Genomic DNA, 13,912 nt, shown 5'->3' with positions numbered 1-13,912 from the left:
TGGGTGATTAGGGTTTAAGAAGGAATAAAGGACCTCATCTTTCAAAAGGAAAGAAGTGCCAAGCTGGCTCTTACGATTCTGTAAGTCTGATATTGGTGTTTGATTCTTTATTGGAATAGTCATGAGGTGTGAGAGCCTGAGTTAGGAGAGTTAGCATCTCAGGGGTAGATATTAATCTATGTATGAAAAGAAAGGACAAGAGCTCTTGTATTTTGTTTGGATTGAATAACTGATAAAGTGTCAGCCCTTAAATGTTTCCAAGAGTGTCTGGGCATTGAGGACTTGTATTGAAGTATCTGGAAGTTTCTGGGTGAGTCAAGCTATCCTAGATGGGAAATTGTGTTTTGTTTGGTGCCTAGGCTAGATTGTTTTTCTGTGAATCGAACTTAGAGCCTAATGCAAAGAACAGTGAGCACCAAGTATATAAACTTGCAGTTAGTACTAACACGGAAAGATCTCATTTAGGACTGAAAATCAGATCCTCACAAAGTGAAACTGTTCATGCAGAGACACTGACACAAGGCACCCTGTGCTTTTTGCAAGGGGAGTGAATGTTCTTTCCCTCAAGGCTGGCGGGAAGGGTGTTAAGACAGATTGCTCCTCTGGGCTCAGTAGGCTGTGCTAGTAACCTCAGGATGCCTCTGAGTACATGGCGATGGCAGCAGCTGCTTAGAGATGTACTCACTTCGCTGGGTCAGGAATGGCCTTCCCTTCTTTCTGGGCTTCCTCTTTTTGTTCTCTCACTTTGGGACTCGCTTCTTCCAGGAAGTCTTCCCAGATACACATATCCTTTATTTCTGGGCCCCCAGCAGGTTATATGCCCTGTATTTTCCTTCATAGTCCTTAACACAATTCATAGTGACGCATATATTCATATGACAACTTGCTTAACATCATCCTCCCCCATTAGCAGAGGACCCCTGTAGTCAGGGACCATGTCGGGTTTGCTCCCTCATGTATCCCAAGTGTTCACTGCTGACTCTCAGTATGTATGTATGTGTGTATGGAATGGAAGGATGTTTGGACAGTGGGACAGCTGATGACGCCCCCTTGTCATGTTTGGTCATCTTCCACTGACTTGCCTGCCTTCCCCAGCGCTCCATGAATTTAAAATGGGCACGGCACATAGTCGATGCTTATTGTTTGTGTCTGCAAACTAGAAAGTCTATCTGTCTCTCCCTTCTGGAGTTTCCACCTGGCATAGGAATACTGATGATAGAGAAATCATTTTTCTAAGTATAGCATGGAGAAAACACAGCATTACCTTCCCTTAAAATAGGATATCCATGGTAGCTCCTCACTAACAAATGAGTAGATTTCTTTTTGTTGTTGTTATGTGAAGGTTTGAAAACTACAGGCTAGAAATGGAGTTTAGGACTTGATTTTTTAACAAATCAACAGAAACGACAAAAGATTAAACACCCCAAGGGAGTTGGTGAACTAATACATGGAATGTAAGTGAAGAAACAAGTCAAAAAGGCACGAGGGAAAAAAGCACGGAACTAGGAGTCTCGAAGATGCGGAGTTCCGATAAATAAAACTGTAAAGTGTCAGAGCTACAGGGAACTTTGGGGATTAGCTGGTCCAAAGCTTGCATTTTTTTAAAGCTAGAAATGTGTTGGGGCGCCTGGGTGGCTCAGTCGGTTAAGCGTCCAACTTCAGCTCAGGTCACGATCTCGCGGTCCGTGAGTTCGAGCCCCGTGTCGGGCTCTGGGTTGATGGCTCAGAGCCTGGAGCCTGCTTCCGATTCTGTGTCTCCCTCTCTCTCTGCCCCTCCCCCGTTCATGCTCTGTCTCTGTCTCAAAAATAAATAAACGTTAAAAAAAAAAAAATTTTTTTTAAATTAAAAAATTTAAAAAAAAAAAGCTAGAAATGTGTGATGGGAGAGAAGCCTACTGAGCTCTGCTTGTCCTCTGGACAAGTCATGTTTATGACTCAAGGCAGCTACGAGGGAAAAGAAAAAGCCAGGAAAGAAAAGGGGAATGTGCTCAGAAAGGTGTTCACAGCACGTCTCAGTTATGCAAGGGGAGCGACTGTGTGCTGCATCACACACGTGTGTACATGTAGCTCTACACTCTTCCCTGGGTCTAAAATGCACAGGGAGGGTGTGGTTTCGGCTGGTCATCAGATCGTCGGGGTCCATGCTGGAGAGTCCCATCTGCCTGGTCTGAGTGGGGTGGGGCCCAGGAGTTTATTTTCAGAAGCTTCCCAGGTGATTCTGATGCTCACCCAGATTTTGAAAACAAATTTTAGAGAAAAGGTGACTGCTCTAGGAAGCAGCAGTTTCGAATACACCCTTTGTTGGCTATGTGGCAGTTTCTAGGACCTGAGACAAAGTGGCAGGGCTCCTGAGTCTCCTGGCTAGGGGCTGGATGAGGCCCCAAGACCTCTTTGTCCACGGCTTTGAGATAAGGGGAGGTTTAGGCCCCCAACCACCTCCCTCCTTCCCATAGCTTGAGATGAGGGAGTGAGGCCATGTGTTTGAGGTGCTTGTGGCAAACTTGGAAACATAGATTCCCCCAGCCTCCTCTGGATCCTCCGTGAGCATAGACTTACGTGTACCTCGTGGTTCTTGTTGCCTTCGCAGACACCAGTTCCCGGTGGCGCGATGGTCGTGGGGTGCAAAAGCTCTCTTATTCCCTGCACCAACTCAAAGCAGGCAGCAACGCATACTGGTAGCAATTCCCCGACTTGCACATTTTCCATTCCACTGTCCCAGACTGTGAACTACTTTCTCTTTCCCCTCAGTGTCCTAGACTTTCTGAAGCAGGGCCCCATTCACTTAGATGCTCCTGAAGCCATGCTCCAGCCGGCTAAGCAGTATGTACGAGGCTGTGCGAGCTTAGCACAGTGTGTAGAATTGCCAGAACAAGATAATACAAGGCTGCAATTACTGCCGGTCTAGGAAAATAAGATTTAAAGTTGGGGGTGGTTTTTGTTTGGTTTCATACTTAAGGAGATGAAGTGATTATTTAAATGGGTGGGGGGGAAATAAGATAAGAATAATTATTTGGCCTGGATAAATTGCCCAGAAAACTGCTGGAGTTTGCATTAGGTTTATTCCCGTGGCACATTTTCTGGGGCCTGTTCCAACTCGTTACCTGGCTCTCTGCTGCACTTTTAAACGAGCAGTTTGCATTTCTCAAGGAAGTAAACAACTCGAGTGATTTGCATAAAAAAGGCAAATACTGTGTTCTCCAGTCTCAGCACAGTGGTCTCCAAAGTGGGGTGAACATACCCAGTCGGGGGATGCCAGACAGTCCCTTGGCATGTGCGAGGGAAGTATTAGAACCTGTATAGATTTTATTTCATTTTAGATTCTTTTGTGTTTCACAGTGTATACATACGTTAGTACAGTAGCATGGGGTTATAACTTGTGAATCTATGTTAGGAGGGCCTGGTGGTTACACCATCTACAAAGGTTGACGTTTCAGCATGGAACACTGTGAAATACAGCCAAAGAAATCCCCATAGTGTGCAGTCAACCCTATTTTCATATTTTGGATCTGAAAAGTTCCTTCAAATTTCAGTGAAAATAAAATATGGACCACCAGAACATGTAATAATATTTCTTTGCCCTCAAATTAATTTCTTTTATGAAAATAACACCATAGAAGTCATGAAGCAACTTTATGACTTCAAGTAAGTTGGTTGCTGTCTTTATGTACTCCATTATCGTATTCCAAGATGCCTTTCAGCCCTGACCCCTGTTATGAATTTACCTCTTATAAAGATCACCCCCACCAATCTAGTTCTATCTGTCCTTTGGGAGATTAAATCTGTGATCCTCACATTGAAATGTAAAGTAGAATATATTAAGACTTGAGGACGGTGGCAGTTCAGAAATGAAACTGAAATAAAACTTTTTCTGCCCTAGACAATATGATGGCAATTGCGCAGGAGGCAGAAGGGGATAATGTGACTCGTGTGTGCACCATGTATCTTCGGAAATCTGTCTTATTTGTTTATGAGCTTCACTAAGCCTTTAAGGTAACAGAAATCCTTGAGATGGATGTGTCTTTTGAGACTGTAAATGGAGATAGTGCTGATACAGTCAGATTCTTACTCTCTTAAGAGAAACAGGATATCCCCCACTTAGTTTCAATTCCAGTTATTGTGTTGGTTTTTTTAGGAAAATGACAAAACCACTTTGACAGTGCATAGATGAGTGAGACAAATAGGCAGTGTGTGCTAGGAAAAAACACCTCGCCCGATGACTCCATGAGCAGTGGAAGATTTCGAGGGTTTTGGGTGTTTTTTCTCTTTTTCACCACATCTTATGCAAAACAGTAGTCCAGAGCCTGGAAATAAAAACAGAGCAAAATATAAGAGGTCAGAAATTCCCCTGTGGAAACCAGGGCAGACATTTCTCAAAGAAATGGAGTTGTTTAAAATTAATAGTGTTCTCCCCACCCCTATTGTTAATGTTGTTTGTTTGCCTAGCTTTTTGTTTGCTGTTTGTTTGCTTGTTTTTGCTTGGTAAGCTTTTTACGTAGGACTGAGGGATCTCAGTAAATGACATTTGCAGAAAAAGAAAACCAAGCCTCTCCCTTCTGTTCTTGCTCTTATTCCTTCGCTTGAAATATCCTTCCTTCTACCTCTGACTGTGAAGATTCTGAGCCCCTTGGGGCGCCTGGGTGTCTCAGTCACTTGAACAATCAACTTCGGCACAGGTCATGATCTCACAGTTTGTGGGTTCAAGCCCCACATCAGGCTCTATGCTGACAGCTCAGAGCCTGCAGCCTGCTTTGGATTCTGTGTCTCCCTCTCTCTCTGTCCCTCCCCTGTTCTCTCTCTCTCTCTCTCTCTCTCTCAAAAATGAATAGACATTTAAAAAAAAAAAAAAGATTCTGAAGCCCCTTATCTTTCAAAGAGATTTTTTAAGTAGGACCAGCCTCTGTTATGTCTGTTTTCTCTGATTGCCAGTTTCATTTTTCTGTTTCTCACATCGTAGTACTTAATCAGAAAGACCCCTCCTGATTTAAAATGGGTTAGGGGTCCCTGGGTGGCTCAGTGAGTTAAGCATCCAACTTCAGCTCAGGTCATGATCTCATGATTTGTGGGCTTGAGCCCCACATCAGGCTCTGTGCTGACAGTTCAGAGGCTGCTTGCGATTTTCTCTCTCTCTCTCTGCCTCTCCCTGACTTGTACTTTCTCTCTCTCTCTCTCTCAAAATAAGTAAATAAACTTAATAAAAAATAAAACTGGGATGGATTTTTTTCAGAAATTTTTTGGTTAAGCTGTTGTTTCAATATTCAAATTTATTTCCTCTAGCAGCAGACATATTTACTTAATAGCTCTTTGTGGAATTATCTTTTGAGCTAGTAGAGACAGACAGGTAGCCCGCATGTTACACACACACACCTTCTCCTCAGCATCAAAAGCTGTAATTCTTCCTGACCTTCTTCCCACTGAGACCAGATACAACCTCAGAGGTTGGTAATGTGGCCCTGCCGAATGCCCACAACCAGGCCCTGTTAGGAGCCCAGGCTCGACTATAGCCAGCCTGATGCTGCCATCCATATGCTGAGGGCTGTGCTGGGCACTCTGGGAGATACAAAGGGATAACAGACACAGTCTTCCTCTCTTAACAGGACTTCTTATATTCTGTAATGAATTACGGTTATTTCTATACTTTTCATATTCCCCTCTTCCACATAATATATTCCTAGGAACCATATCCCATATTGACCCGTTCCTTCCAGGAATCTGGGAGGGCTCAATGGATGGGGTGGTGTTTGACTAATCCATGGACTTTCCATAGGAACACCCGCAGAAGTAGGTAACCTTTTAGGACAGAAAAGCAACATCCACAGTGGTCCTCAAATAGGAAATTTTACAGCCTGTTCAAGGATCAACAAATAAAAAAAAAAAAAAAAAGCACAGATGTTCAGCCTGTGCTTTTAGCTCCAGACTAAAGAATTTGACTTATCTTAACAACTACTCTACTCAATGATGGTTTTCAAGTTGAATGAGTCAGAGTATTTGTTCTTTTTTAAAAAATTCATTTATTTATTTTAATTTACATCCAAGTTAGTTACCATATAGTACAATAATATTTCAAGAGTAGAATCCAGTGATTCATCCCCTATGTATAATACACAGTGCTTATCCCAGCAGGTGTCTTCCTTAATGCCCCTTGCCTGCTTAGCCCATCCCCCTGCCCACAACCCCTCCAGCAACCTATAGTTTGTTCTCTATATTTAAGAGTCTCTTATGTTTTGTTCCCCTCCCTGTTTTTATATTATTTTTGCTTCTCTTCTCCTATGTTCATTTGTTTTGTATCTTAAATTCCACATATGAATGAGGTCATATATTTGTCTTTCTCTGACTAATTTTGCTTAGCACAGTACCCTCTGATTCCATCCATGTAGTTGCGAATGGCAAGATTTCATTCTTTTTGATTGCTGAGTAATACTCCATTGTGTGTATACCACTTCTTCTTTATCCATTCATCTGTCGATGGACATTTGGGCTCTTTCCATACTTTGGCCATTGTTGATAGTGATGTTATAAACATTGGGATGCATGTACCCCTTTGAAACAGCATACCTGTATCCCTTGGATAAATACCTCGTAGTGCTGTTGCTGGGTCGTAGGGTAGTTCTATTTTTAATTTTCTGAGGAACCTCCATACTGTTTTCCAGAGTGGCTACACCAGTTTGCATTCCCACCAGTGGTGCAAAAGAGTTCCCCTTTCTCCACATCCTCGCCAACATCTGTTGTTGCCTGAGTTGTTAATTTTAGCCATTCTGACTGGTGTGAACTGGTATCTCATTGTGGTTTTAGTTTGTATTTCCCTGATGATGAGTCATGTTGAGCATTTTTTCATGTTAACCATCTGGATGTCTTCTTTGGAAAAGTGTCTGTTCATGCCTTTTGTCCATTTCTTCGCTGGATTATTTGTTTTTTGGGTGTTGAGTTTGATAAGTTCTTTATAGATTTTGGATACCAACCCTTTATCGGATGTCATTTGCAAATATCTTCTCCCATTCCATCAGTTGCCTTTAGTTTTGCAAATTGTTTCCTTCGCTTATTATCTTGATGAGATCCCAGTAGTTCATTTTTGCTTTTGTTTCCCTTGCCTCCAAAGATGTGTTAAGTAAGAAGTTGCTGTGGCTGAGGTCAAAGAGGTTTTTGCCTGCTTTCTCCTCTAGGAGTTTGATGGCTTCCTGTCTCACATTTAGGTCTTTCATCCATTTTGAGTTTATATTTGTGTATTGTGTAAGAAAGTGGTCCATTCTTCTGCATGTCGCTGTCCAGTTTTCCCAGCACCATTTGCTGAAAAGAGTGTCTTTATTCCATTGGATATTTGTTCCTGCTTTGTCAAAGATTAGTTGGCCATCCATTTGTGGGTCCATTTCTGGGTTCTCTATTCTGTTCCATTGATCTAAGTGTCTGTTTTTGTGCTAGTACCATGCTGTCTTGATGATTACAGCTTTGTAATACATCCTGAAGTTCGGGATTGTGATGCCTCTAGCTTTGGTTTTCTTTTTCAGGACTGCTTTGGCTATTCAGGGTCTTTTGTGGTTCCATACAAATTTTAGGATTGTTTATTCTAGCTCTGTGAAGAATGCTGGTGATATTTTGATAGGGATTGCATTAAATATGCAGATTGCTTTGGGTAGTATTGACATTTTAACAATATTCTTCCAATCCATGAGCATGGAATATTTTTCCATTTTTGTGTGTGTGTCTTCTTCGATTTCTTTCATAAGCTTTCTGTGGTTTTCAGTATATAGCTTTTCACCTCTTTGGTTAGGTTTATTCTTAGGTATTTTATGGGTTTTGGTGCAATTGTAAATGGCATCAATTCCTTGATTTCTCTTTCTGTTGCTTCATTATTGGTGTATAGAAATGCAACCGATTTCTGTGCATTGATTTTATATCTTATGACTTTGCTGAATTCATGGATCAATTCTAGCAGTTTTTTTGGTGGAATCTTTTGGGTTTTCCATATAGAGTATCATGTCATCTGCAAAGAGTGAGAGTTTGACTTCCTCCTTGCTGATTTGGATGCCTTTTATTCCTTTGTGTTGTCTGATGGCTGAGGCTAGGACTTCTAATACTGTGTTGAATAACAGTGGTGAAAGTGGACATCCTTGTCATGTTCCTGACTTTAGGGGGAAATACAATCCTCAAGGGGAAAAACTGAGAACTTTCCTCCCAGAGTATGTGTTCTAAGGTTACTTTAGCGGTGAGATAGAGAAACAGCTGGACTGAATAAAAGGGCAGGGGCAGTGGAGTGCAGAGACAGGAATGGAGGCCTTTGCTATAGTCCCACTGGGAAGTGACCAGAGCCTGTGTGGCAGGAAAGGTGGCCATAAAGATGGGAAGGCAGGAAGCAGTGTGACTGACTGGTCAGGGGAGGAGAGGAGCAGGCCCAGCCCACCAAACAGAGTGCTGGGTTCTGCGGGCAGGGCCTTCTTGGTGGTAGAAAAGAAGGATGAAAAGGATTTCCTCCCCACTTTGTGTGTGTGTGTGTGTGAAGGCAGGGCCAATCCTAAGCAATAGTTTCAGTAGGATTTAGTTGACCTTTGAAACCTCCGACTTGATGTCATCTGTTCCTCCTTACTTGCTAGTTCCTCTCTTCACAGGTTTCCTGAAGTCCAGTGTCCTCATTCTGCTGTAAACTCCCCTCCTGAGGGTCCCCACAGTCACCCCCCACTCCTGTGAGACTCCAGGCTCCTAAGAAGTCCTTCCTTCCTTCTTCTCCAAGTCATTTCCCCCCTTTCACTACTAACATCGATAACAAAAAAGACCACCCAACAAACAAAATCTTTTCCATTTCTTCCAAGCAGTATGTTTGTGAATAAAGCAATCTAATTAAACCAGTCTAAATGGTGGCCAGTAATTCTATGTCACTGAGCAAACAGTGTGCATTTTAAAAAGAGAATCCTTGTTACTTCACATGAGTTTCTTACCAGTGTCATTTTAAAATGAAATTTAAAGGTAAAATCATAAAGTGTGGATGCTAAAGATATTTTTAGAGGAAATACCATGGTAGACCAGTAAGCCTTGTCTCCAGTAGCAGCTTCCTTAAGAGGTCTCTACTTGTCTGTACCTTTGCTTCAGCTTACTAAGTCATGCTTCCTAAAACTTCTCAAGTTTGTTCACAGTGACTTTGGATAGGGGTAGCGGTGGGGAGGTAGGAGGTTCATAGGGTATTCCTACAGTTGAGAGGTCAGCAGTTACAAAGGCCAGATCATAAACATTTGAGGCTTTGCTGGCCAAACAGTCTCTGTTACACTGGTTCATCTCTGCCTTAGTAGTGCAGAAGTGGTCACAGGGAATAAGTGAACTAATGGGCATGACTGTGTTCCAATAAAACTTTACGAAAATAGATGTTGAGCCAGATTTGGCCACCTGGCAGCAGTTTGCCAACCCATCTATAGATGATCATGTGGGATCCTGGGACAGCCTCTCTTACTATTGCTTCCCATGTGGGCTCCCATGAGCATACCCCAGTTTTCTATTCAGATTCTTCAAGAAGTACATGCCCTTAGAAATATATACCAGCAAATAAGCATGAAGTTAGTACCATTCCTGGAAAATAAAGAGTTGAGGGTGCAACTCATGTTGATCTGGAAAAGGCAGCAGAAGGCCTTAGGGTGCCCCCTGGAACTTACCAGCACACCAAAATATACTGTCTTCAGCATGACCAGTTACTCTTCATCTAAAACCTGCCTAAATGGTATGTTCAGGTTTTTAAAAATATTTATTTATTTTTGAGAGAAAGAAAGAGTGTGAGCAAGGGAGGGGCACAGAGAGAGAGGGAGACACAGAATCTGAAGCAGGCTCCAGGCTCTGAACTCTGCACAGAGCCCGACACAGAACTCGAACTCACAAGCCGTGAGATCATGACGTGAGTCGAAGTCGGACACTTAACCGACTGAGCCACCCAAGTTCCCCTAAAATGATCTTTTACTATTTTTCTAAGCCAGATAATCATGTAAAACTTTTTCTAAAACATTTGTATAGAGAAAAGGCCCTGGAAGGATCTTAATTCAGCCTTATTTTCTTTCTCCAATCCTCCTTCTTGCTTCTTGGGTCTCTTTTAACATGTCTTTCTTTTCTGATAGCTCACCCACCTCTACTTTTTGTGTGTTTTGAGATTTTCCTACACACACATGATTTTATCATTCTGGAGTTTAGGGTAAAGAATATCATAGTCCTGCTCCCAGAAATATGTCCATGGCAGGCAGGCAGCCAGCTCCTGCTGAGAAATGACCCAAGGATCTGTCTTTAGTAGCCAGCCCACAGGCCAAAGAAGAGCTCCAGACTGCACATTTTTCTCACCCACGAGGTTATGGAACATGGCGAGAGTGAGAGATTCCTACTTTGTAGAGAATGTCTGCACTCGCCTTGCCTCAATTTGAAATCAATACCAAGGAGGGACATGTGCCAATTCTCCTTCTTGCGATCCACATCTCCTATTATTTTTGAAGAACTGAGTCACTTGAGGACATTGTCCTCTCCTTGGGAGGGTGACCCATACAGACCCACCACAGGGGAGGCAAACTTGGGCCAACAGCTGATTACATTCCTACGTCCTTAGAGGTGATTTCTTTGCCTCAGCTTTCTAAGGGACTAAGAAATCTAATTTGTATGCATAAAAATCATCCAAATAATCAACATAATGTCGAGCCCATTCACGTTGTTTGGGGATGATCAATGGGATGAACCCAGAAATGGGCTCAGAACAAGGACAGTATTCCTTCATTTTCAGAGCACCAGCCTGAGCGCCTGGGTCCACGTCAGCTGCTGCTTTTCCCCCAGCTGCATCTGATGCTCTGCACACACATTCTACGTGTACCAGAGCGTTCTGGGGTCTGGCAAGTTTTGCTTTTAGGTTTTCCTGTTTTCCTCTTCAGTCCTGAGTCTTCTTTGTTAGGAAGCAATGAATCTAGTGTAGCGGTAGATTTGTGTTTTAATTTCTGAAGTCGACTCACAGCCTTCTTGCTACCTCGGGCTGATTTATTGTTGTTCTGATTCCCTTTTTCTGAATGGCTATTCATTCCCAGCCCTGGCCTCTTTGATGGCCATCTGGTTCTCCTTCGGTCACTCAAACATCTGCCCCAGAGATTTGGAAAATGAGCTTCCTTTGGCAGCCTAAAAATAATCTTAGTGTGACTGAAGCATGAAAGGGAAATCACCACGCTCCACAGTCCGGTAGATACTGACCAGGGGAATGAGCCAGCACAGCTTCCTAGGGATTTGGAGCTTGGAGGTCTTCTGTCACATCTGCAGATTATTTTTTTTTCAAGTGCTGGGAACTGTAAAAACATGGCATGAACTGGGTGCAACCCATCCTCCTGCAGTTTTCCTTGGGATCGGATTTGCTTGCACAATGGAAGTGGTTGGAGATAAAAGCCACACGTTGCATGGTTTGTTTGTAAGGCTTCAAGGGTTTGCTGAGGAAGACACATGATGCTCAGGGTCCAACACTCTATTAGTCACAGTGTGTTTAAGGAGATCTCATAAATGTTTTGGACAGCAGTTACCGAACATTTCTAAACACTAGGCGTTTAACTGGGACCCAGGGGGCCTGTATCTAAGGCAGTGATGGTTTGCTCCTCACCTCCAGAAGAATGAAATTTGCCAGAAGCTAAAAATCAATCCCTAGGCTGTTTCTCATACGCAATTATTTCTAGCCTCATTGTCCAGTGCAGCTTTTCAGAGGTGCTACAAAGAGATACAGTGTCAACATAATCATGATACTCAAACAAGTAAAATGCCAACAAATTGAAATCCCCTTGCAAGTCATAATATAAAGGTATTAAAATCTAAAGTAACTAACATCCAAACTTAAGTTTCCTTCACTTTTTGAGTTAAAAACCAAAGCACTTAATGGCCTTCTTAGACCTCTCCTATTCCTTATTTTGCTCCATCTTCACAAATGAGATTTTTTTTTTTTTTTTTTTTTTTTTTTTTTGTAAATGAGATTCTTGACGTTGGGGAGAGGTTGTGTGCTCTTCAGCATCTGCAGCCTGGGCGATTTCTCACTGGAACAAATGTGGCTCTTTCAGCTCCAAGAAAGCTGAATTTGTTGGACAGCAAGTCTCTTGTGTGCTTTCCTTTTTAATGAAATGTAAATGAACAAAGAGAAAATGGACCTATTACCCTTGACATTTAGAAAAATGAGCCAATCCCTCGCTTCTAGACAGTTGTCCCAGGCAAAATTTTGTTCCCAGGACCTTATTTAATTTTGCCAAAGACCACATCAAGAACCTTTAAAAGTTTGAGTTTTTACACTACAGTTTCATGGATGCTGGCACAAGACAGGAGATTCGTGGGTCAGAGACAAACGACTTTATTACTCATGGCACAGCAATTACCTTTTGGCTTTCTCCAATCCCAGTTTAGGATTCAATCCCAGTTTAGAGAGTCATGTTTGCATAATTTCCTCCTGTACCTCTATGTCCTATGGGAATGATATAGAGGGACTTGAGTAGATGTTCATACAGTGGATTTATATCATGGCTAAGGAACCCTGATTGTTGGCAACCTGAATCTTTTATGACAGGCTCGGAGCAAATCTGACTACCCTTTGCTCCAGAGAGAGATGTTATCTTTATTATACTGGACAATGAACAAACCTGCTTTTTCTTTCAGAGACACTGTCTCTGACTTTCAAGGCTGTTTACAAACATCCTTGAAAAGATAGATAATCTAGAGTAAAAACAGCCTATGTCTCTTTTCATAAGCCACATAGGAATGGGAGAGACCCATGGAGAACCCTGCAGCCCATAGCAGAGACCCAATCATATCAAGTAAAGGACAGCTGATGAAAATATTCTTGGCTTCTCTAAATACAACTCAGTGTGTGGCAGTTATTTGGAATCCATGACCATGAATTTAAATTCAACTGGCAGAAGTCTTCCTCCCAGTCTGGATGGGGAAGATCAACAGGGTCCTACTTATAGTACTTTTCATTTATATTCAGGATCTTCTTGATTTGCATTTGCACTTTGAGATGAAAGTGGAAGGCTCCCTGTGCACTGCATTTCGTGTGGATCATGCATCGGACAGATCCTCTGTGATCTCGGGTGCAGGCATTTCCAGTCCTGGGCCACGTTCTCCATTTCCACCACCTCTTAGAAGTGCTTAGACTAGATAAAGCCGTGTCTTCCCTTCCCCATTTACTCAGCTGGAAAAACACCTTCTGTAGATTCATGAACCAGACGTGCTGTTGATGATTCTGAAGCTTATGACCCTAATGAGCTAGTAAGGGCTAATACTTCTGCCACCTGCTCCTTGAGATTTGTCTTTCCTCAGGTTTTGAATGTTCTAAGGGTTGAGTAACATTGCTTCCTGCTACATATTTTGGGGTAGTAATTGGATATGCCTCTAGTGTTTTGTGTCCATCTCCTTTGGGGAAGACTCAGTTTTGTTTAACCTGCTGTTTAAATGGACTCCTTTCTTCTTTCATAGCCCTGCTTGTTGAGTCTATGTACTTTTTATACTTCTTCTGTCCCTTTGCTTTCTGACCTAGATTTTTTTTTTCTCTAAAATACTGTTCTAGATTCTGTCATGTGGGGCTCATCATTGGGAAAGACATGGAATCAATGAGTCCTCTGTTTACTAAAGTATCCATTGTTCAAATGCATCTTCACCACCACCACCTCTGAGTTGGCTAATTCCACACAGGAAATATTCTCCCATCTGACCAGCATCCAGTTCTGGCCTATTATCATCCTGCCTGGCTCCCCTTGCTATGTCTCATGTTTGCTTTCTTTACAATGTAATTTCATACATTTCTTAGGCCACTTCCATCAGGCCAACAAAAATAACCTAGTCCCTTTAAAATTTACCCAGAAATATTTTTAAATCTCTTCCTGGGCTTCTTCACCCTTCACCTTTAAATCTGTCCAAACTTTCTGATCCCTCTTTGGTACAGCTGTCCCAAATC

General features: G+C 42.4%; 1 protein-coding gene across 4 annotated transcripts in view; it reads left to right on the top strand.

Moving 5' to 3' along the window:
- The window catches only part of LOC122230421 (PDZ domain-containing protein 2-like), a 122,985-nt gene that overhangs the window by 65,668 nt on the left and 43,405 nt on the right, over positions 1-13,912 (top strand). The window contains exon 1 of one of the 4 annotated variants that reach the window (XM_015544397.2): positions 3,852-3,990. The exons of the other annotated variants lie outside the window; for them this stretch is intronic. The gene's annotated coding sequence lies outside the window, so the exon portion shown is untranslated. Of the gene's footprint in view, positions 1-3,851; positions 3,991-13,912 lie in introns of those variants that run through there. 4 annotated transcript variants of the gene reach the window in all.

This window comes from Panthera tigris, chromosome A1 (assembly GCF_018350195.1).
Source record: "Panthera tigris isolate Pti1 chromosome A1, P.tigris_Pti1_mat1.1, whole genome shotgun sequence".
NCBI lineage: Eukaryota > Metazoa > Chordata > Mammalia > Carnivora > Felidae > Panthera > Panthera tigris.
This window is presented reverse-complemented; position numbering and strand designations above follow the sequence as displayed.